This window comes from Camellia sinensis, chromosome 8 (genome assembly GCF_055761805.1).
Source record: "Camellia sinensis isolate YWXY chromosome 8, ASM5576180v1, whole genome shotgun sequence".
Classification (NCBI taxonomy): domain Eukaryota; kingdom Viridiplantae; phylum Streptophyta; class Magnoliopsida; order Ericales; family Theaceae; genus Camellia; species Camellia sinensis.
Window position 1 is genome coordinate 146,858,931 of NC_138968.1, and position 21,101 is coordinate 146,880,031.

Consider the following 21,101-nt stretch of genomic DNA (forward strand, 5'->3'; position numbering starts at 1 on the left):
TGAACTCTGGTTTCTGAATTAGTTATGGGACATCATTCGTTTAACCCTTTACTCTGTTATTATTCACTAGGCTTCCGCTTACTATTTATATTATATATGTAGATGATCAGGCGCGCGACCAGGCTAAAGATGATGCCTGAAAATTTTTGAGTTTGTTGACTACCCTTTGTGCCCCCCGAGGAGGTTCTGGATCATGTCAAGTCTTGTGGCCATATTCTTGTGAATATTTAAGACTTTGTTCCTTTTGACTTGAATTACGGACAAAATTTCTGTTATATGTACAGTACATGGGGTGACGTGTAACTGTCATATCTTTTGATGTCGCACATATGTTTAAAAAGTTTAAGATTATCAATCTCATATACATCTTCACAGCTCAATAGACCATGTATATTTCTGTATATTGCTTCTGCAGCCCCGACTTATATGTCATTCTATTTAGAGGCCTTCGGTAATCTAAGGATTGCTGGCCGGTTACGATGCTAAACCTACAGGGGTGGGTTTGGGTCGTGACAGAGTGGTATCAGAGCACATGTTCTACCGCACACACGAGTCCATATGAGCTTAGAATGTCCAAGTCAGAAGTAGAGGCATTCCATCTGCATGTGTGAGTGCGTGTTCATTGAAAGTGAAAACTAAATATGATCATGACCACATGATATGGAAACAAATGATCTGAATGTTGTAAAAAGGATTATTTGCCTATATTTATAATGTTTTGTTCACCTATAGCAAATAGAAAATACAAAAAGTGATAGAACAACTGAATCATCTGAGGCTCAATCTGAGGCTCAAATGAGTCACATGGAACAAATGCTGGCTCAACAACAATAGAGGCAACAACCTTTGCCCCATCCACCTCCACCTCCACCGGTGCAAGTCAAACCGGATAACAATGATATAATCAACTTAACCCAGAAGTTTATGACGATGAAACCGCCAACTTTCTTGGGTGGTATTGAACCCTTAAAGGCAGAAACATGGTTGTTTGAAATGGATAAGTTATTTGAAGTGTTCCCTAACTCCACGACTTAGAAAGTACTCTTGGCCACCTACACTCTAAAGAATAAAGCTCGAGATGGTGGTTGTTAGTTCGAAATAACAATGGGGACATGACATGGACTCAGTTCAATGAGATATTTTATAAGTACTTTCCCCAATGCTTCAGGGATCGGAAAGTGTCAAAGTTTCAAAAACTTAAGCAGGGCAAGATGTCCATGGTTGAGTATGAAGCCAAATTCACCGAACTAGCTTGGTTTTCTCCACATATGGTGGATACTGATTACAAAAAGGCACGAAAATTTGAAGGCGGCTTGGATCTGGAAGTGTTTAACTGCGTAGGCGTCTTGAAATTGCTTACCTATGTGGAAGTTTTAAATAGAGCGATAATGATGGAAGCCACCCTAACAGCAATGAAACAAGCCAAGGCACTAACAACAAAATAGAGAAACAAAAGTCCTGGATCCAATTTTTGGGAGGGCCGTTCATTCTTCATGAACAAAAAGAAAAATACTGGATCTTCAAGCATTTCAAGCCAAAGTAATGGGTCTATGTCAATCTGTTCAAAATGTGGAAAGAAGCCTAAAGGCATGTGTCATCGTGCATCGGGCGCATGTTTTCGGTGTGGTAAAGCCGGTCACATGATTAAGGACTGTCCAATGAGGTTTGACAATGCAAACCATCTGGCAGTAAGTTCAGCCGGATCTACTCCTGTAACGAGGGCCAATGCAAAAACTAATGCCAGAAGTAACACCGGGAATGAAACGCTAAAGCAAGGAAGAGTGTTCGCGCTAGTACCCGGTGATGTATAGAATACTGAGCCAGTGGTGTCAGGTATAATTTCCATCTATGCACAGAATGCCTATGTGCTGATTGATTCTGGTTTTACGCATTCATTTGTATCGCATGCTTTTTCTCGAAAGTTGACTAGATCATTAGAACCTATGAATTGCATACTATCTGTGTCTACACCATTGGAAAGTTTTATGATGCGTACTTATATATATCGATAGGTGATGTTTTGATTGGTAATATGGCATTGTACGTTGATTTGCTACCTTTGAGCATTGACCACTTTGATTGTATTTTGGGCATAGATTGGTTATCGAAGTATTGTGCCACTATTAATTATGTGAATAAAACCGTCATGTGTTAAACCACCTGGTCTACTTGAGTTTGTTTTCACTGGGAATGGTGTAGTTCCTTCACCATAGTTGATTTCACTTATGAAAGCCAGAAAATTGTTGAGAAAAGGTTGTCCGGGCTACTTGTGTAGTATGTTGACTGTGTCTTCGAATAGTGCCAATGTGGAAACTATTCTTGTGATTTGTGAATTTCTTGATGTGTTTCCTAATGACCTACATGGGGACTTAATTGATAGGGAAATTGAGTTTGATATTGATGTAGTACCTGGAACACAGCCTATCTCTAAGACTCCTTAGAGAATGTCAATTTTTGAACTGAAAGAGTTAAAAGGCCAACTCCAAGAACTCTTAGACAAGAAATTTATCCGTCCGAGTACCTCACCTTGGGGAGCTCCAGTGTTGTTTGTCAAAAAGAAAGATGGGTCCTTGAGGCTGTGCATTGACTACCGTGAGTTGAACAAAGTAACCGTGAAGAACAAATATCCATTACCCCGAATAGATGATCTATTTGACCAACTCCAGGGGGCATAAGTGTTCTCTAAGATAAACCTTAGATCCGGGTACCACCAGCTAAAAGTGAAAGTAGAAGATATTAAGAAAACTGCTTTCTAAACTAGATACGGGCATTAATGAATTTTTGGTCATGCCATTTAGAGTAACAAATGCACCTGCAGCTTTCGTAGACTTAATAAATAGGGTGTTCAAATAATTTTTTGATGAATTTATTATTATATTCATTGATGACATACTAATCTATTCTAAAAGCAGGGAAGAACATGAGAATCATCTGAGAATTGCTTTACAGATTTTAAGAGAAAAGAAGTTGAATGCAAAATTGTCCAAATGTGAATTTCGGCTTGACAGTGTGGCATTTTTGGGACATGTAATCAATAAAGACGGTATCTCTGTTGACCCTCAGAAAGTTGAAGCCATTGTGGACTGGCCAAGACCAACTAATGTGGCAGAAGTTAGAAGTTTTCTGGGACTTGCAAGCAACTACAGAAGATTTGTGAAAGATTTTTCAAAACTTGTTATGCCTTTGGCCCAGTTAACTCAGAAAAATATATCATTTGATTGGAACGATCAAAGAAAGTTTGCCTTCCAAGAGTTGAAAAAATTAGTAACTGCACCAATTTAACTTTGCCTAATGGTACTGATGAGTTTCAAATTTACAATGATGCAACTTATAAAGGTTTGGGTTGTATGTTAATGCAAAATGGTAAGGTGATTGCTTATACTTCTCGGCAACTCCGACCACATGAAAAGAACTATCTGACACATGACCTTGAACTAGCAGTTGTGGTGTTTGCCTTGAAAATTTTGCGACACTATTTGTATGGTGTAACTTGTGAGGTATATACCGATCATAAAAGTTTAAAATACTTCTTTACCCAAAAAGAATTGAACATGAGATAGAGAAGATGGTTGGAATTGATCAAAGACTATGATCTACAAATTTTATATCATCTAGGAAAGGCAAATACCGTTACAGATGCATTGAGCTGAAAATCCATTGAGAATTTGTCATGTTTACTCACCGGCCAGAAAGATTGTTATGTGACCTGGAAAAGAATGAGATTGAGGTTGTGATGCGTGAACAGAGCAGGATCTTAGCCGCCACTTCTGCTCAGCCTGTAATCATCAAAGAGATCAGAGAGAAGCAACTGCAAGATGAATTTCTAAAAAAGATTATGGATAAGATGGACTCAAAACCAAGGCCGGGATTTATATTGGCAAACGATGTGTTGAAATTTTAGATTAAACTTTGTGTGCCGAATTGTTTTGATTTGAGAAAGCGTGTTATGACTAAAGCTCATAATTCTAAATTTGCTACGCATCCGGGAAATACAAAGATGTATCTTGATTTGAAACAGAATTTCTGGTGGCCCAGAATGAAGAAGAGCATTGCAGATTTTGTAGCCCGATGTTTGCATTGCCAACAAAGAATTTTGGAAGGAACAGCTAGGAATTCTTTCAAATTAAGACTTAAAGGTAAGAGTTCAACCCTTTAGTTATGTAATTGAGGTGTTAAGTATGTGAAATCAAGTGAAGGAGGTGAATTAACATGTGAATTGAACTTAAATGATGGAATTGGGAACCAATTCATGCATGCATGTGCATCTCATGGCATCTTGGACATGTTTTCTAAGAAATTCTCACATGCAAGTTCTTACCTTGGCTATGTTTAATAATTCACCATGTTTTGGTGCCAAACGTCTCAATTGATCATGTTTTGAAGGAAAAGAATGCATATCATGTATGTTTGCACAGCTCTCTGGACTACATATGTTTTTATATCTGCATCCGTAACCTCTTATTATTAAGTTAATTTGTTCAGAGGCCTTGGGTAATCCCAGGATTACTGGTCGGTTATGATGCAAAATCTATAGAGGCGGGTTTGGGTTGTGACATCATTAACCACCCCCTAGCAGGGCCAAGGTTCGATCGGAATACACGATATCTCAGAAGAGAGCCACTAGAAAATCTAGAATTCCATGCTCCCTAGGAGTCGAACTTAACTCACTACTGTGGGAAGGCAATGTTTTCACCACTACGCCACCAACCTCGGTAGTAATTTACCGTTTAGTTAAGCATCCAAATAGCTAAGACTCATTTAGTTAATAGACTTGGAGAATAATTTGAAGAAAAAAAAACCGCAAATAAAATATAAATGAAATATAATTATAGTTTACTTACATTTTACATTTTTTTTTATATTTCTAAATCTCTTCATAAGTTTATAAATCAAATATAGGCCTCGTTTGGGAATAGTCTTTTTAATAACTTTTTGTCTTTTTGGCTAAAATATGATGTAAAAAAATTTAGTATGTTTGGGATGACTTTTTAGTTTTTTACGAAAAGATGTGCAAAAAAGTAGAGAGAAAAGGGAATCTTTGACTTTTTGATATAAGTTGTTGGCTTTTTTATTTTTTTAGTAATTTTTTGACTTTTTGACTAAAAAAGCCACTTACCAAACGAGGCTATAATTAAAAAAAATAAAATATAATTATATTCCAATTCAGTTCCGATTGGTAGCTCAAAAAGAAGACGGCTCGAACGGCTCGAGTCCAAAACGACGTCGTTTTGGAATTTTTTAAAATTTTTTTTCTCTCTTTTCTTTTTGAAGATGAAGAACAAAGAGAGAGAACAGGAAGCTGGTTCATCAACAACAATACCTTCACTAACACATCATCTTCATCAACATCAACACCTTCACCAACACATCATCCTCATCAACAACATCTTCATCACAACATCATCATCATTATCATCATTATCAACAACATCATCATCATCAACATCCATCGATTTTGTGAAATCCATATCCATCTAGTTCGATGAAATCGATCGATTTCAAACCCTGAAAAAAGAAGAAGAAGAAGAAGAAACTCAGTGGAGTCCCTAGTGGAGCTCTCTCTCTTCTCTCTCTTTCTCTTTCTCTTCCTCTTCCTCTCTCTGCGTCCCTCTATTTTGTCCCTGTTTCAGAGATTTAATAGGGGGGAAGAAAGCACTGCCTAAAACGATGTCGTTTTGGACAGTCGGGCCATTCGAGCCGAAAGATTTTCAAGCTACAAATCATTTTTCATTCCAATTACATTACACACGCATTTCTCTTTCCCCTCTCAAAATTTTTTCAAATTTATAAACCAAAATTTTCTTAACATTTTTCTTCTTTCTCGCCAAATCAGTCTATACAAACGAATTGTAAGACTTATTTGCATCTCTTGGTCATTCACTTACATCTTCCACACCACCTACAACAACCACAAATCCAGCCATCATCTTCCTCACCACTTACCCCCAATAATCTCTCTCTCTCTCTCTCTCTCTCTCTCTCTCTCTCTCTCTCTCGTTTCATCACTTCAACCCCAAAGCTACTAATGTTTGCAACATTGGGCTAGGGTTTTGGGGTTACATGTGATCCAGTCACTAACACCAAAGCCAACACCCCCAAACTTAGGTATAATTTTTCTCAATCTCCCTTCAATTGCTGAGAAATATCTTTAAAGGAGAAAGAAAAAATGAAATTATTAATCTTCTGTGTAATCTTGTTTTCCATTCTTAGTGAGTGATGATGACAAGCTTGGCTATTGCTGTAATGTCATTGGAAATTTGGGTGTGTAGAACTAATGTTCCATTCCTATGATAAAATTAAAATCTTTATTGATGAGGTAGCACAACAAACACCTTTTAGTCTTAAACTAAGTTGCCTACCTTCACTAGTTTCACATGTCTTGAATATGGAGTTGGGTGTCTGCCTAAAGTTGATTATAAACTAAATCAAACCAAGTCTTAAGTCCCATCAAATGGAGTCGGCTGCCCAGAGTTGATTATGCTAGAGACTTATTTATTTGTCACAAAATTGATTATGTTAGAGGCTTTTTTTATTAGTGAAATCTTGTGGGTTTGGTTTGGTTTTGGTTGATGGTTGTGGTTCAATATTGTAGTGGTGGTGATGCTAGGGGAATGGGGAGATGTGAAGGAGAGAGTGGTGGCTAGGGAAGGGGGAATGTAGCAGCTGGTAGTTTTTTGTTGTGATCATTGGTTGATTGGTAGTGGCAGTTTCGATGGCAATGGAAGGGGGTTTTAGGGGTGATCATGTGCGTAGAGGTGTGGTAGTCTATGGTGTTGGTGGCTAGTTGATGGGTGGAAAATGTTTTAGGTTGGTTGGCGGGTAGTGGAGGAGAGGTAGGATGGTAGTAGTGGGTGGTTGTTGGCTAAGGAAGAAGGGGTGGTTGATGGCCAAGAAGAATGTGGGGGTGGTCGGCCATGGAGGAAGTGTGCGGTCATTGGCTAACAAGAGGATGGGATGGTTGACCATAAGGTGGGTGGTTACTGGACAAGGAGGAGAGGCTAGTCGGCCATGGATGAAGAATGGGTGGTTGTGGCTGTGGGGTGAGGAAGAGTGAGAGGAAGGAATGATTTGGTGTGGTGAAGACATGGTTAGACAAGATGAACATTTTTTATTTGTTAAGATAAAGAGATTAAGTTGAGAAAACGACCGTTATGCCCTTGGAAATTGGTCACTTACATGCATGGGACCATTTTCCATTGAGAATTTGATTGGCTGCTATTAATTGTCCTTAATTGATACAACATGGAAAAAATTGGAGGATAAATTGAAATAATAGGGAATATATTGAAACATGGGCTACACTACATAGACTACTAGTGAAATTTACCCATGAAAAAAAATAAAAAAATCATCTACTAAAAATTCAGTCAGAGAATGAAACAACACCTGCAAAAATAAAAAAATAAAAAAATAAAAAATGGAGCAAGAAATAGAAAATTCAATACCAACAAACAAGAGGATGAAATCATCTACTGCAAATTCAGTTAGAGAATAAAATAACTTCACCCCGAAAGCATCCCTTATTTCAATTAACTCCACCAATTCGCCACTTTTTGGCTTAATATCTTCTTTCTTCTTTTATGTATACAATATACGTGTATTCTTATTTATTTTATTGTATTTACTTATTTAATTATTTGTGCTAATGATGAAAGAGACGTTGAATGATCTGCTTCTAAATATTATGTTCTGTAGTCTCCACATTATGATTATGAAAACAGGTTCATTATTTCAAATTGATTTAACAATTTAATTAAAGTTTTGAATTGAAAAGACACCTGGGGATGACTATTTGTTTTTGTTGTTGAGCAGGTATTCCATCTGTGGTTATTGTTTCAAAAACTGCTGGTGACATGGAAGACCCGCGTGAGAGTCTACATGATCTCTCTAAATCAAGGAATTGGGACTTTGTTATCCAAATTAATGCCAGGTAATATTATTTTTTAGATAAACAATAAATTTTGTAGAGAAAAGAAACATGATAGTATACAGAAACATGTCAGGTATTATATTATTTTCCTTTATTTTTTTTCTATGTACAGACATTTATATAACGCAAGGACATGTGCCATATTTTTTCTAAATATAGTTTACCCAAAAATTAAAAAAAAAAGAAAAAAAGAAAAAGCCAATTTTGACTAGTGTTGTGGGTTTGATCCTGGCAAGTTAAGTATGCAGGAAATTGTGCTGAATGGGAATGTCTTTACTTTATTGATAAAAAAAGGCCCAACTTTTTCGTTTGTCTTATTAATTATTTTGCAATGGTGTTTTGTTACAGGATACAGAAGGATCATCACAGGTTCGCTGCTCTTAATCTTCAATTATGCGCTATTCGCAGTTTTGGAATACAGTTAAATATGAAATTTGGGGTGCTTTCTGTGCCCACAATTCACAAATTCTTGCTACATGTTAAATAATAAATAAATAAATAAATAAAAAGAAAAAATGTTGTGGATAATTGAACAAAACGCATGATATCAGACTACAGAATAAAAATGGCTATGATCCTGATATGAATCATTGCCGACTTTGCTTTCTGTTGTTTGTCATCAGTCCTCACTAGAAATTAAAGAAAAATTCACTAGACAATTGATGGTTTGCCTAGCTTATCATTTTACTATATGTATATCAAGTAATTATTATTATTTAATGCTTCTTTGTTGTCTTCTTTTTTTCTTATTGTTAGGTTTTATTTCTTGGCAATCCCGTTTGACAAAACTCCTTTGAGTTGTAATTTTATTCGCATTTTTATTTCAGTGAGGCTATGAGTTGTTAGATGCGAATCCAACCCGAATCAAGCATTTCAGAGAAGTTTGTGATGATAAAGCTTTCAAGATTGCCACTTCGCTGATTATGACGGGGATCGAGCTGCCCGGTCAGCTCGCGGGGGTCGAGGGGGCAGCGCCCCTTGGCGGGTCCGGGGCAGCGCCACGGCGGGGTCGAGGGGCAGCGCCCCCGAAGCAAAATGCAAAAATGCATTCAAAGTTGCCTGTCAGATCATGTTATTTTTTTCCAGTTTTTCCATTTTTGGCCTTCCCACTCGAGCGGGGAAAGGGACGCTCGAGCGGGGATTGGAAGCTCTCAGCATCTCTGCAGTCGCCTGTAAAAATACTGGAAGGTGTGATTTTACGCTCGAGCGGATTCTCCTACGCTCGAGCGCATCTCAGTTTATTCGCACGCAGTTTTTGGTCAGTCCGCTCGAGCGGGCTGTGTTGAGCTCGAGCGGAGATCGCGGCACAGATTCTATAAATTCGCGTATTGGGTCAGATTTTTAGGATAACTGCTCCAGATCTTCTTTTTGGTTTCTAGGGTTTATATCTGGGGATACTTTGGGAGTTTTCTTTGATGTTTTTATTGAGTATTCAACTCATGATCTAAAGAGAGTACATCAAAGGTTTGTTTGTTATACACAAAAGAGAGAGTTATTCTTCAGTTGTGGATTCTGAAGAATTCGAGCCTGAAGCTTTGGTGGAATCCGGAGTGGCTCATCAGAAAGACAATTCCGTGGTGAAGATGGGGTTGGAAGAGGCACATAGAGGTTGGTTCAATTAGGCGTTGTGGATTCGCTAGGTAATTGAGAGTATACCTGTGTAATTCCTTTAATTCTTCTTAGTGGATTGTTCTTGTGGCTGTTGCCCGTGGTTTTTTGATCACAGTTGGAGGTGTCCAATTGTGGTTTTTTCCACGTTAAATCGCTGTGTCTCTTTGTCTTGATTGTTTGATTGGGATTGTTATATTCTGCTTAAAATTGATACATAATCACAAATCAACATCTAGGGGATTTCTAGATTTTTCACTTATGAATCTTGTGCTTGGATTAAACCAATTGAAGATGCAAAGCAAAAGCATGTGCTTGCAAGAGAGCTAAGAAAAAAGCTGATAGAAAAAGACAATGATTGGATTAATTACATAAATTGTGAAATTTACATGTGTATGCAGTCCACTGTTTTGAAGATGCCACTTTATCACCGAAGTGGAAGAATAAATGAGATGGTAGAGGAAATCCTTGAAAAATTCCCTAATGTTGCGACTACATTTGATGAGAATGGAAGAAATATACTACACATAGTGGCACAACTGAAAGATAGAATTCTCTATGACCACTTGAAGAAGACTGTTAATCACGTAGATAGAATGATGGCCGATGTTGATAATCATTGGGAACACTATTTTGTATCTTGCAGCCTACAAGTACAAAAAAGATCATTTTCCTCGAGATCCTTTCGGACCTGTAAACCGAATGACGTGGGATGTGTTTTGGTTTAAGGTACTCTCCCTGAGCTATATATATATATATATTAACTTGCAATACTAGTAGTAGCTATAGTAGAGATCCAAGGATCCTTTACTGTAATTTTTTTACAATGATTTTGTGCTTTTAATTATAGCAAAATACATAATCTAACAACTTGAGTTTAAAATTAAAGTAAAATGACATTATATCACATTTTTTAAAATCACACAACCTAAATTTTAAACATAAAACATTAGATCAGTACAACAAGATTATTGCAGAGAGATTTATGACACGGGATCCTGATCCAGTAGTAGATATGCATTGGATAATAATAGTAGTAGTGCAGGTAGTAGTGGTGGTGTGGTAACATAAAGGGTTAATTACACTATGACCCTCTCTGTCAATTATTATTTGCCTCTTGTCTATGAACTTGTATATTTTGATCGTCTCAACTACAAAAGTGCATGTCACTTTTACCCCCTCCAAAAGGGGAGACAGTTGTATGATTTGTTATAACTGATGAGATAAAAATATATAAGTTCATAGTTAAGAGATCAAAGTAATATTCGTTAATAGTTGAGAAGGTCTTGTTATAATTAACCTTGAGATAAGTTACAATCTAAAGCATTAATGTTAGAAACTCTTCAATTCCTTTTTAATATTGTCCTCTTGATCGGTTTCCTTGGATTTCCACTGCGTGTACAGAATGACTGTCATCCACATTTGATACATCATCGAAACATTGATGGGAAGATAGCAAAGAAGTATTTGAGAAAGAGTACAGGACATGACGAAGGAAGCTGAGAAAGTAATCAAAGATATTAATAGTAGCTTGATATGATTGTTTCCACCATAATTGGCACCGTCAATTACGCTACACTTTTTACTATCCCTAGTGGTTTCGATCAAGAAAATGGCCTACCAATTTTTTTCACAAAAGCAATAAATGGACAACAAGATCTGCAGTTGTTCATGTCTTACATTGGAGGAAGTTTGGTTGCTTCTTTATCAGGTTTGGGAACTCAACTTTTAGTGCAATTGTCATGGTTCAATAGCAACGATTTTCACATTTCGTTGCCCTTGAAATTTTTTATTGCAACCGCATCCTTGTTCTATGCCACTTGCTTCTCACTCACATGTTTCTAATTTTTCATTATCAAGGATGCATTCATAAATTCATATTTCGGGGTGATGTGGCTTGCCCGTATACTTATGACCCTTGTTTACGCAGATGCATTAGACTTGACCTATGATTATTACTACATAATTTGCTATTCACTTGCTTATAAAAGCCAAAAAATGTAAAATATGCACTTGTTTGGTACTTTTTTTAAGCCATTTTTGAATTTGTGTGTGACAACATTATAAGTTGTTGCGTGCCAAAAAAAAAAAAAAAAAAACTATAAGTTGTTCAATCTCCAGCTTTTTGGTCTTTCAAGTTTCAAGTGCCTTTGTCATGTTTGCCTTTTGACAAATGATGAACAAGATGATTTCGAGTTGATTATTGAAGATAACAGTTACAATTGCTTACATATGCTTCATATTAATTACAATAACATATCATCACCCTTCTTTTTGAGTTGAAGAATGCATTCATATGCTTCATATTTCTCTCTATTTATATTTGCTAGTTTATTCTGTAGAGAACTAATATCACTTTCTATAGCCTTTAATTCTTGCTTTGGATGTTGAATGTTTGCGGTATGTTTTCGATCTTCCTTCCGTAGTCTTTTCAATTCATTGCGTATAAACTACAATAAGAACAAATACATATATATACATGTGAGATTTTTTCATAAAACTCAAGCCATTTTAAAATAAAATTTCCATAACTCAAATAGTTTCTAACTTATTTTCTGACCTTAAGTTATTTTGTAAAGCCTTTTAAAAATAAAACAACCCTTCACAAAAATATCTTACTTGAATATAATCCTGAATATCTTTTTTGGGGCCCAAATAGTATCGAATTTGTGCAACTTCTGAAGCATGATTAACATTATTATTATTATTACTATTATTATTAAGTTTAATATTATCCATTTTTGCTTCATTCTATTTTATCTCTCTAAGAAGCTTCTTCTCCTCTGCAAGACTGTTACTGCAGTCACTACAAAAAAAGTCACTTTTAGCTACTAAAATATTGGTCACCAACTGTCTGTTTTTTGGTCGCCAAAGCCATTCTGCGACAAAAAATTTTGGTCGCTACATTTGTCGCCAAAAATCTGTCGGGAAAGGTTTTGCTGACTAAAAACCTTTGGTCGGCAAAAAGCAAGTCTTTAGCGACCAAAATTTTGGTCGCCAATAGTCAATTATATTTCTTTAAAATCATACATTCACCGACCAATGTTTTAGTCGCCAATAGTCAAGGAATCGCCGACCAAAATCTTTATTCGCCAAAAGCTACCAAACGACGACCAACATTTTTAGTCACCAAAAGCTTCATCTGTAAAAAAAAATAATTCATTGTTAAGCTTTGCATCCGCTCTTATAAAGACTCAAACCCCTAACCTCCCACACCATTAGCCTTATGTACCACACACATCCCACTATGCCTCTATAACACTACATGATTATATATGTAATAAATATTAGTTATATAGTACATAGACCCGTATTAATATAAAAGTATATGTATAAAAATAATTATTTTTATTGACATAATTCATGTAAAAATAAATTATTTAGTAGCAAAATAAAAATAAAAATTTAATTTTTAGCGACCAAACATATTTTGGTAGTCGAAGAGACTTTCGCGCTAAAAAATACCACTTTTTGCTACTAAACATATTTTTGGTCACCAATTGTAGACTTTTTGGCTACTAAATTTTTTTTAGTCGTCAAAAAACTTACTTTTGGCTACTAAAAAATGTTTTAGTCAGTAAAACCCTCATAATTGGCGACCAAACTTATAATTAGTCGCCAATTGTAGACTTTTTTGGCTACTAAATTTTTTTTAGTCGGCAAAAACTGTACTTTTGGCTACTAAAAATGTTTTAGTCGGTAAAACCCACATAATTGGCGACCAAAATTATAATTAGTTGCCAATTGTTGACTTTTTGGCTACTAATTTTTTTTTAGTCGGCAAAAACTATACTTTTGGCTACTAAAAATGTTTTAGTCGGTAAAACCCATATAATTGGCGACTAAACTTATTTTTGGCCGCCAATTGTAGACTTTTGGCTACTAAATTTGTTTAGTCGCCAAAAAGCTTCACAATTGGCTACTAATGCTTTTTTAGTCGCTGAAAGCTATACTTTCAATGACCAAATTCTTTTTAGTCGGGAAATTTGGTCGCCGAATGTGTTTTTTCTTGTAGTGAGTGTTGCATCTTATAGTTCAAAATCTTTACCTGCAATTCATAATTCCACATTATTTATTGTCTTTGTAATTATTCCTTTTTAAATTCAAAACAAATTTACTTAAAATTGCCAATGATTTTCTTAATCTTTTTTATTACTGTTTGGAACATAATTTCTCAGTTTATACGCTATAATTAGCTCAATTACAAATATAACAAACTTGATTTTAGCAGTGAACATGGGTTCAAGTTCGGCTTGGGTGGGTTTGGGCTAGGCCCGTATTACATAATGATCTCTCAAATTTGGCTCAGCCAGAGATTGGGCCTATATTTTATTTCCAAGTTTGTTCCAAAATGAAATAAAAATCACAAGTTGCCACATGGTCCGGACATTATTTAATATAAATATTATTTTCATATTTTAAAATAAAATTATAATTAATTTAATCATTTGGGTGCCGTTTAAGTTGTTCCAACCTTTTAGATCAAATTTTATAACTAATTCTTTACCTAACTAGTAATACATAATTTATAGTTCTAAAAACTAAAAACAATACAAAACATACATATAAATATACACATTTATAAAAATATATTGCATTATATAAAATTTAGGATAAACTACCAATAAGTTCTATTAAAAATAATTTCAAGTAAAATCGTTGTTAAAAATAATTTTTTGTGACAATTTTTTTGTATGTCTTTAAAAATTGACAATTTTTTTTTATTTATATAAATTGTCACTAAAAGTGACAATTAATGACCTTTTTCTGTGATGAATTTTTCAAACTGCCGTTGAAAATTAAAAATTAGTGACTTTTTTGTGATAATTTTTTTAAATTGTTGCTAAAAATTTATAATTAGTGATATTTTTTTGTGATAAAATTTTTGAATTATCTCTGAAAACTAACTATTATTGGTATTTTGTAATAATATTTGATAAAAAATATCATTAATTATTATAAGATCTATTAGATAATAAATAAGTTCTACGCGTAAATCTCCCTATAATTTAAACATGTGATTTTCTGTGTTTGAAGCACTCTTCTCAAGTCTGGTCCACATTATAACCTAGCCTAAAAAAGTGTCCAACCCAACCTTAGGCGCCTAACCCATAATCCCAAACGCTATAAATTATGAGCAAGCTTGAGCGGGCTCAGCTAGTTATTGGGCTCATGTCCACTCCTCATATTTGAAAAATAATTTATTACTTTAAACATTAAAATTAGCTCAACTAGGAAGAAACTCCACCTCTATTATTGCCTTAACTACTTTAGCTTAATTATATAAGAACGTTATTCAACACTGTCTGAAAATTTAAGACGTGAACGTGACATTGAAAATATGATACTTTTAATCCCCTCTCCCTCCACCAAAAAAAAAAGAAAAAGGAAAAACCTCAACTCAACATTTTTAAAAGGATAAATTACAAATATATATTTTTTAAATTTATTTAAAATACGGATTGAGTCATATAATTTTAGAAATTACAATACCCCCTTATCAGAATTTTTTGTATAACAAAATTAGCAGAAAAAATAAAATTTATAACTACTCTATACTATACAATAATAATATTACTTGAATTATTATGTCAAATATATTTTTAATATCATTAAAAAAGGGGTCATTTATTATTAATTGACTTCATGATTTATCAATAAAATGAGTTATTTATTATATGATTAAAAACTTGAACTAGCGTAATGTAATTTGTAGAACTATAATGAGCAATCTATATTTTAAGTAAATTCGAAGGTTGTTTTTATAATTTATCTTTTTTGAAAAGGTAAACTACCAATATGTTCTAATAATTAAACTTAATTCCTATCAAGTCCTATTGAACATAAGTCTTTATAACATCGTCGCTAAAAATAGTTTGTTGTTACGATTTTTTGCATACGTCGCTAAAACTTGATAGTTAATGACTTTTTTTGTCACGGTTTCTATAAATTGTCTAAAACTTACAATTAGTAACTGTTTTTGTGACGAATTTTTCGATTTGTTGTTGAAAGTTGAAAATTAACGACTTTTTTGTAACAATTTTTTTTTAAACTGTCTCTAAAGCTTATAATTAATAACATTTTTTATGACATTTGTCGTTGAAAATTAATAATTAGTAATGTTTTTTTAACAGTATTTGATGAAAAATTTTATTAACTATTATAAGAACTATTGGATAATAAATCCACTTATTAAGACGTATACATCAGTTTTTTTTTTTTTTTTTTTTTTTTTTTTTTTTTTATAATAATGGAATACTTAGGCTTAAATAACTTACAAAGCAATTGAGTTGTTCCTCTTGAGAGTATGTTCCAATAGCTCTCCTTACTTGGATGGGTTCTTTGAATGATGAAGCTCTGAGAGACAATTTTGCAAATTCTCGACTTGGTGCTTCCATGCCCAAAAACTATTTGAATATTGTTGTCGTAAGTGCTCGAACTTTGAAATAACATGGTATCCAGGTGGTGAGCTTTTACCAATTATAACTCTCTAAGAGTCTCTCCCTCGGCTAGGGTTAGGGTTCTTTGAAGGCCGAAATTCCTTCAAAAATTGCTGCGAAGTCTCCATTTCATTCCTCCTGATGATATAGATATTTGAAATAGTTCCTATGCTAAAATTACAAAGTTACAATCCGCCTATTTGGTAATTCAAAAAAGATAAAAAGTTAGAAACCATTTTGACAACTAATTAATTATGTTTTAGGTTATCATCCTTAATCAAATTCCAATTTTTTTTTTTTTTTTTTGGCTGATAAAGTTGAAGTTAAAACGATCTGAGACAAGAGCCTTACGTCCATTACAAGTACATATAGCTTGGAAAATCTCATTCTCAAAAGATAATGATAAAGATTATTTTGTAAAGCCTAAAATGAGTTTTTAAAAGTGGTTGTCCACTTAGGATGATCAAATTCATATTATCCCACAATATATTGATTCTATAATCATAACTACATAATTTCATCATATACGGACTAGTATGAAATGAGAAATTATATGACCAATAGGAGAGGAAAAAGATAAAAGAGAAACTGTATGGCACAATGATAAGATTCAAACTCAAACATCCTACTAGTTGCTTGATACGAAAGCGACTCATCCAACAGACCAACTCTCTCTAAACTTATAAATAAAAGTAAAAATGATAAAAGCTATACAGGGTTGGCATACCGTCCTTTTTAGTAATTTTTCAGCAATTTGAGAATAAGCTTCATTTTTCTTTTGAATTAGCTTCTCAGTATCATGAATATCCTTTGTGAAGTTTACTTGTATTAAATGATGATCATCTCTTGAACTTGATATGGGCCCAAATTTTGTCTCATCATCCAAACAATTGTTCTGGGTTTCAATTTCTTCATTCAATATCATTTGCATGAAATCAGCTTCCATCACCTCCATATTCATCAGCATCCAATGCTGAGAAAAAGTGTTAAGAGGATCTGCGTTGTTGTTGTTCTTCACCATTGAGCTTTTGCATAAGATAAAAAGATAAGAAGTTCAATATTTGGGTATCGGCAATGTTAGGTATTATGAAAAAGCTTTCATGAAAATAATCATGAAAGCTTTGTGACCCTTGGATTACATTTAGAATAAAGCACCACACACTAATCAAGGTAATCCAAGGATCATAAATCTTTCATGCTTATTTTCATGAAAAAATTTTCATGATCCATAACTTTTCTCTTTGGGTATTGACTGTAAATATTCAATCAAAATTTATTATTGAGATTGGTCAATGAATTGAAAGATATTATACAATAAACATTAATGAGCTACATGCACAAAAATTACAAAAAATGTACATGTAAAAATTAATGTGTGATCTAAATTATTTTAAGTGTAATGATAACCACGCAAAATAAGAATTGAAAAATGATTTGGACCCCCACAGAGGGCACCCCTACAACCCCTTCTGGCCTATGATTGGCCAGTTTTTTGTTTTTTATTTTGTTTTCCTGCTCCTCCGATCACCAACCCCCACATGTGTGTGGGGATGGTGGGGGTAATGGAGGGGGGTCTCAATCATTTCCGATAAGAATTACATCTAACTGAATAACTTTAGTTTAATAATCTAACACAAGAAATAACTAATAATAATAAGTAGAAAGAGAAAAACTCATATTTTAAAATAATAAATAGCCCATAATGAGAAAATAAAGAGAAATGTTATAGACCCCAAATAATTTATCAAATTTTCTATCAAATCTCTTACATGGGTGTGAGACCCACACAAACCTACATGTGTGTGGGTCCCATACTCAAGTTTGATAGAAAATTTGATAGATTATTTGGGATTCCTAACATAACTTGAAAATAAATAACACAATTAGAAAAAAAAATTATTATTTTTGTTTTTAAAAACCCGTCTTAAATGAATCTGAAACACACATTAAATTTTATATCTCATTACCATGTCTCATCTAATAATAAACCCAAAAATTGAAAATTTATGATCCCACTAATATAGAGAGAGAATGAATGAATCAATGGTTACTTACTGAGAATTGGAAGAAGAAAGAAAAAAGGGTCGTCTTGGCTGTGCAAGACAAGAAACCAAGAGATAAAAAAACCTATCATTTATAAAAATTCTGAACCATATAACATAATAATAAAAACGACGTTGACCTATGTGCTCACCAAGACACTTCCACCCCATGACAAGCCTGTCAAACTTAGGGATGGCAATTTGAACCCGACCCGACGGAGACCCGATCCCCTGACCCGATTATGATGGTTTTTCCCCGAAAAATACCCCTATGGGACGGGGATGGTATTCGAAATTAAATCCCCGACCAGTTTCGGGTCGGGGAAGGTGATCAGTGTTCAAGCCTCGGCCCGTCCCCATCCCCAGCCCGGAAATTCCCCGAAGTAAAATTACTATTTTACCCCCTCTTTATATAGACATATAAACCCACCTTTCCCTTACAACACTGTGCACCTCCTCACACACTCATCACTGCACTGTCTCTCATCTCTCTCTCTCAAACCCTCCTCCTCTCCCTCCTCTCCGATCGCCCTCCTCTCTCTCCTCTCCCTCCTCCGCCGATCGCCCTCTCCCTCCTCCACCGATCACCCTCATCTCCCTCCTCCGCTGATCTCTCTCCTCCGCCGATTGAGCCACCACAACTCCACCACTGTTTTCCTCTCTCTCTCTCTCTCTCTCTCTCTCTCGATCGATCGATCGATCGATTTGTTATATATATATATTAGATTTGTTATATATATATATATATGTAAGATCTGATTTTTTTTTTAAGCTCATCAGATTGTTGTTGTTGTTGAAGAAATTATGGAACTGAATTTTTTTTTTCTTTTGGTCGGGGACTTTTCAGGGTCGGGGAAACCCGATCCCCGTTAAAGGGTGGGGACGGGGGCAGTGATGAGCTCCCCGTCGGGGTCGGGACCGGGGACCGGGGGGGGTTTCCACCATCGGGGATCGGGGACGGGGAGGGTGATCCCCGGCCCCGCCCCACCCCGTTGCCATTCCTAGTCAAACTCATTAACTTCCCTTCTCCATGCAATTTATTTATTTTTTTGTTGGTTTACATTATTGTCAAATTAATGCCCCTAACACAAATTCATCAAGAATTGTTATATTGATAGAAAGAAATCAAAGCACTCTTCACTTCAATAATTCATAGATAACACAAAAATAAATAAATAAATTATGAATAAATTCTAATAGTTGGACTTAATTTTCGTCAAGTCCTATTGAAAATAAGTTCTAGTAAAATTATCGTTAAAATAATTGTGTGACAATTTTTTGCATATTTCGCTAAAAATTAGCAATTAGTGACTTTTTTTTGTCATGATTTTTATAAATTATCACTAAAATTTACAATTAGTATCATTTTTCTGTGACGGATTTTTCAAACTGTCGCTAAAAGTTAAAAATTAGTGACATTTTTTTGTCACGATTTTTTTAAACTATCGCTAAAACTTATAATTAATAACATTTTTTTTTTTACAATTTTCAAACTGTCACTGAAAATTAACAATTAATGGCTTTTTTTTTATAATAATTTTTGATAAAATATGCCATTAATTATCATAAGAACTATAGAACAATAAGTTCACCTATTAAAATCTATTTGTAATTCTCCTTGACAAAAACGAAATGGGTACACCTTTTTTTTTTTTTTTTTGCTAGCAAGAATGTTTGGGGTTGCCGATTAATGTTTTTCCTCCCCATATGATAAGTCAAAATATTTTTTTTTTTGGATACAGATGAAAGCAAAACACACAGGAAAATAAAACTGGACAACAAAGGGCTAAGCCCTCACAGTACCAACTCCAAGCATTTCCTCAACAACTAGGGCTCTAAAAGCTTCGGGAGGATCTTCAAGCATTACCACATGGTCAGTCTGCGCCACTCCAAGGTTAGCCAGCATATCAGCAACTCTATTGCCTTCCCTCAGTGTGTGTCCAAGAGTACAATTGCATCTTTTCAGCAGGAACTTGGTATCCTCAATGAGAGCTCTGAAAGGGAAGTTGTGACTTGGACCATTTTGTATTAGGTTGATAACTTAAGCCGCATCAGTCTCTATTGCCACATTCATTATGCCTTTCTGGAAAAGGAGTGTCAGTCCGCGATAGATAGCCCATAATTCCGCTTCCACACCAAAACAGTGGCCTAGATAGCCATAGTAGCCCCATAACCATGTACCAGCATCATCCCGCAGGAGACCTCCGTAACCAGCTTGCCCAGGGTCACCCTTAGAGCAGCCATCAGTGTTGAGCTTTAGTGTACTTACAATAGGAAAACACCAGTTAATAGTTGTAGGAGCTGTTGAGTTAGGATGGAGAGGAGAAGAGAAAGCCTCTTCAATCTCATGAGCATAGGTCCAAATACTCTTGAGACTAGCTTGAATGGGATGGTTCACATTTTCAAAAACCATGAGATTGTGAGCTTTCCAAATCTGCCACAGAGTGGCAGTGAAGAAGTAGTACCATTTAGTTTCAAGAAACACATTTTTATTTTTCAAATTGGACACCACCCATTCTGCTAGAGGTTGTTTGCAACCCTCCTCCTACCATTTAAAGTCTTTAATTTCAGTGCACATAGCTTTGGCACAGGGGCACTCTCGAAGGAGATGACTTGAATCTTCACTGTAAAGACCACATCTGGGACACACTTCAGTGGTTGTCATATTCCTCCTGAACCGCATTTGATTGGTTAGCAGTCGGTCATGTAGGATGAGCCATAGGAAGCATTTAAGCTATTGAGGTATTTTAACCTTCCATGACCATTTCCAGGCCCTCCCATCATATTCCTGGTTAGAGATAATTTTATAAGCAGAAGCTATGGAGAAAGTTCCCTCAGAGGTTCCAATCCAAGTGGGCGCATCAGTGTAAGTCACAAATCTAGGTCTGTGAATCTTAGTGATCTCTTGAAGATCTTGTTGGGTAACAATATTGGCAATGAGCTCAGTGTTCCAATTGCCTTCCTCATCCAAAAGTGAGCTCACCTTATCTCTGTCATTCACCTGAGTGGAAGGGTAATGTTGAGCAAAAGGTTGCAAGCCACACCACCAGTCATGCCATAATGAGATAAGTCAAAATCTTT

At 35.1% G+C, this 21,101-nt stretch overlaps 1 protein-coding gene across 1 annotated transcript in view; it reads right to left on the reverse strand.

Annotated features, from left to right (window-relative positions):
• The window catches only part of LOC114296986 (uncharacterized), a 115,655-nt gene extending 97,575 nt beyond the window's left edge, over window positions 1-18,080 (reverse strand). Inside the window, exon 1 of the mRNA XM_082883719.1 lies at window positions 18,034-18,080. The gene's annotated coding sequence lies outside the window, so the exon portion shown is untranslated. The remainder of the gene's footprint in view (window positions 1-18,033) is intronic.
• Between the last annotated feature and the right edge of the window lie 3,021 nt (window positions 18,081-21,101).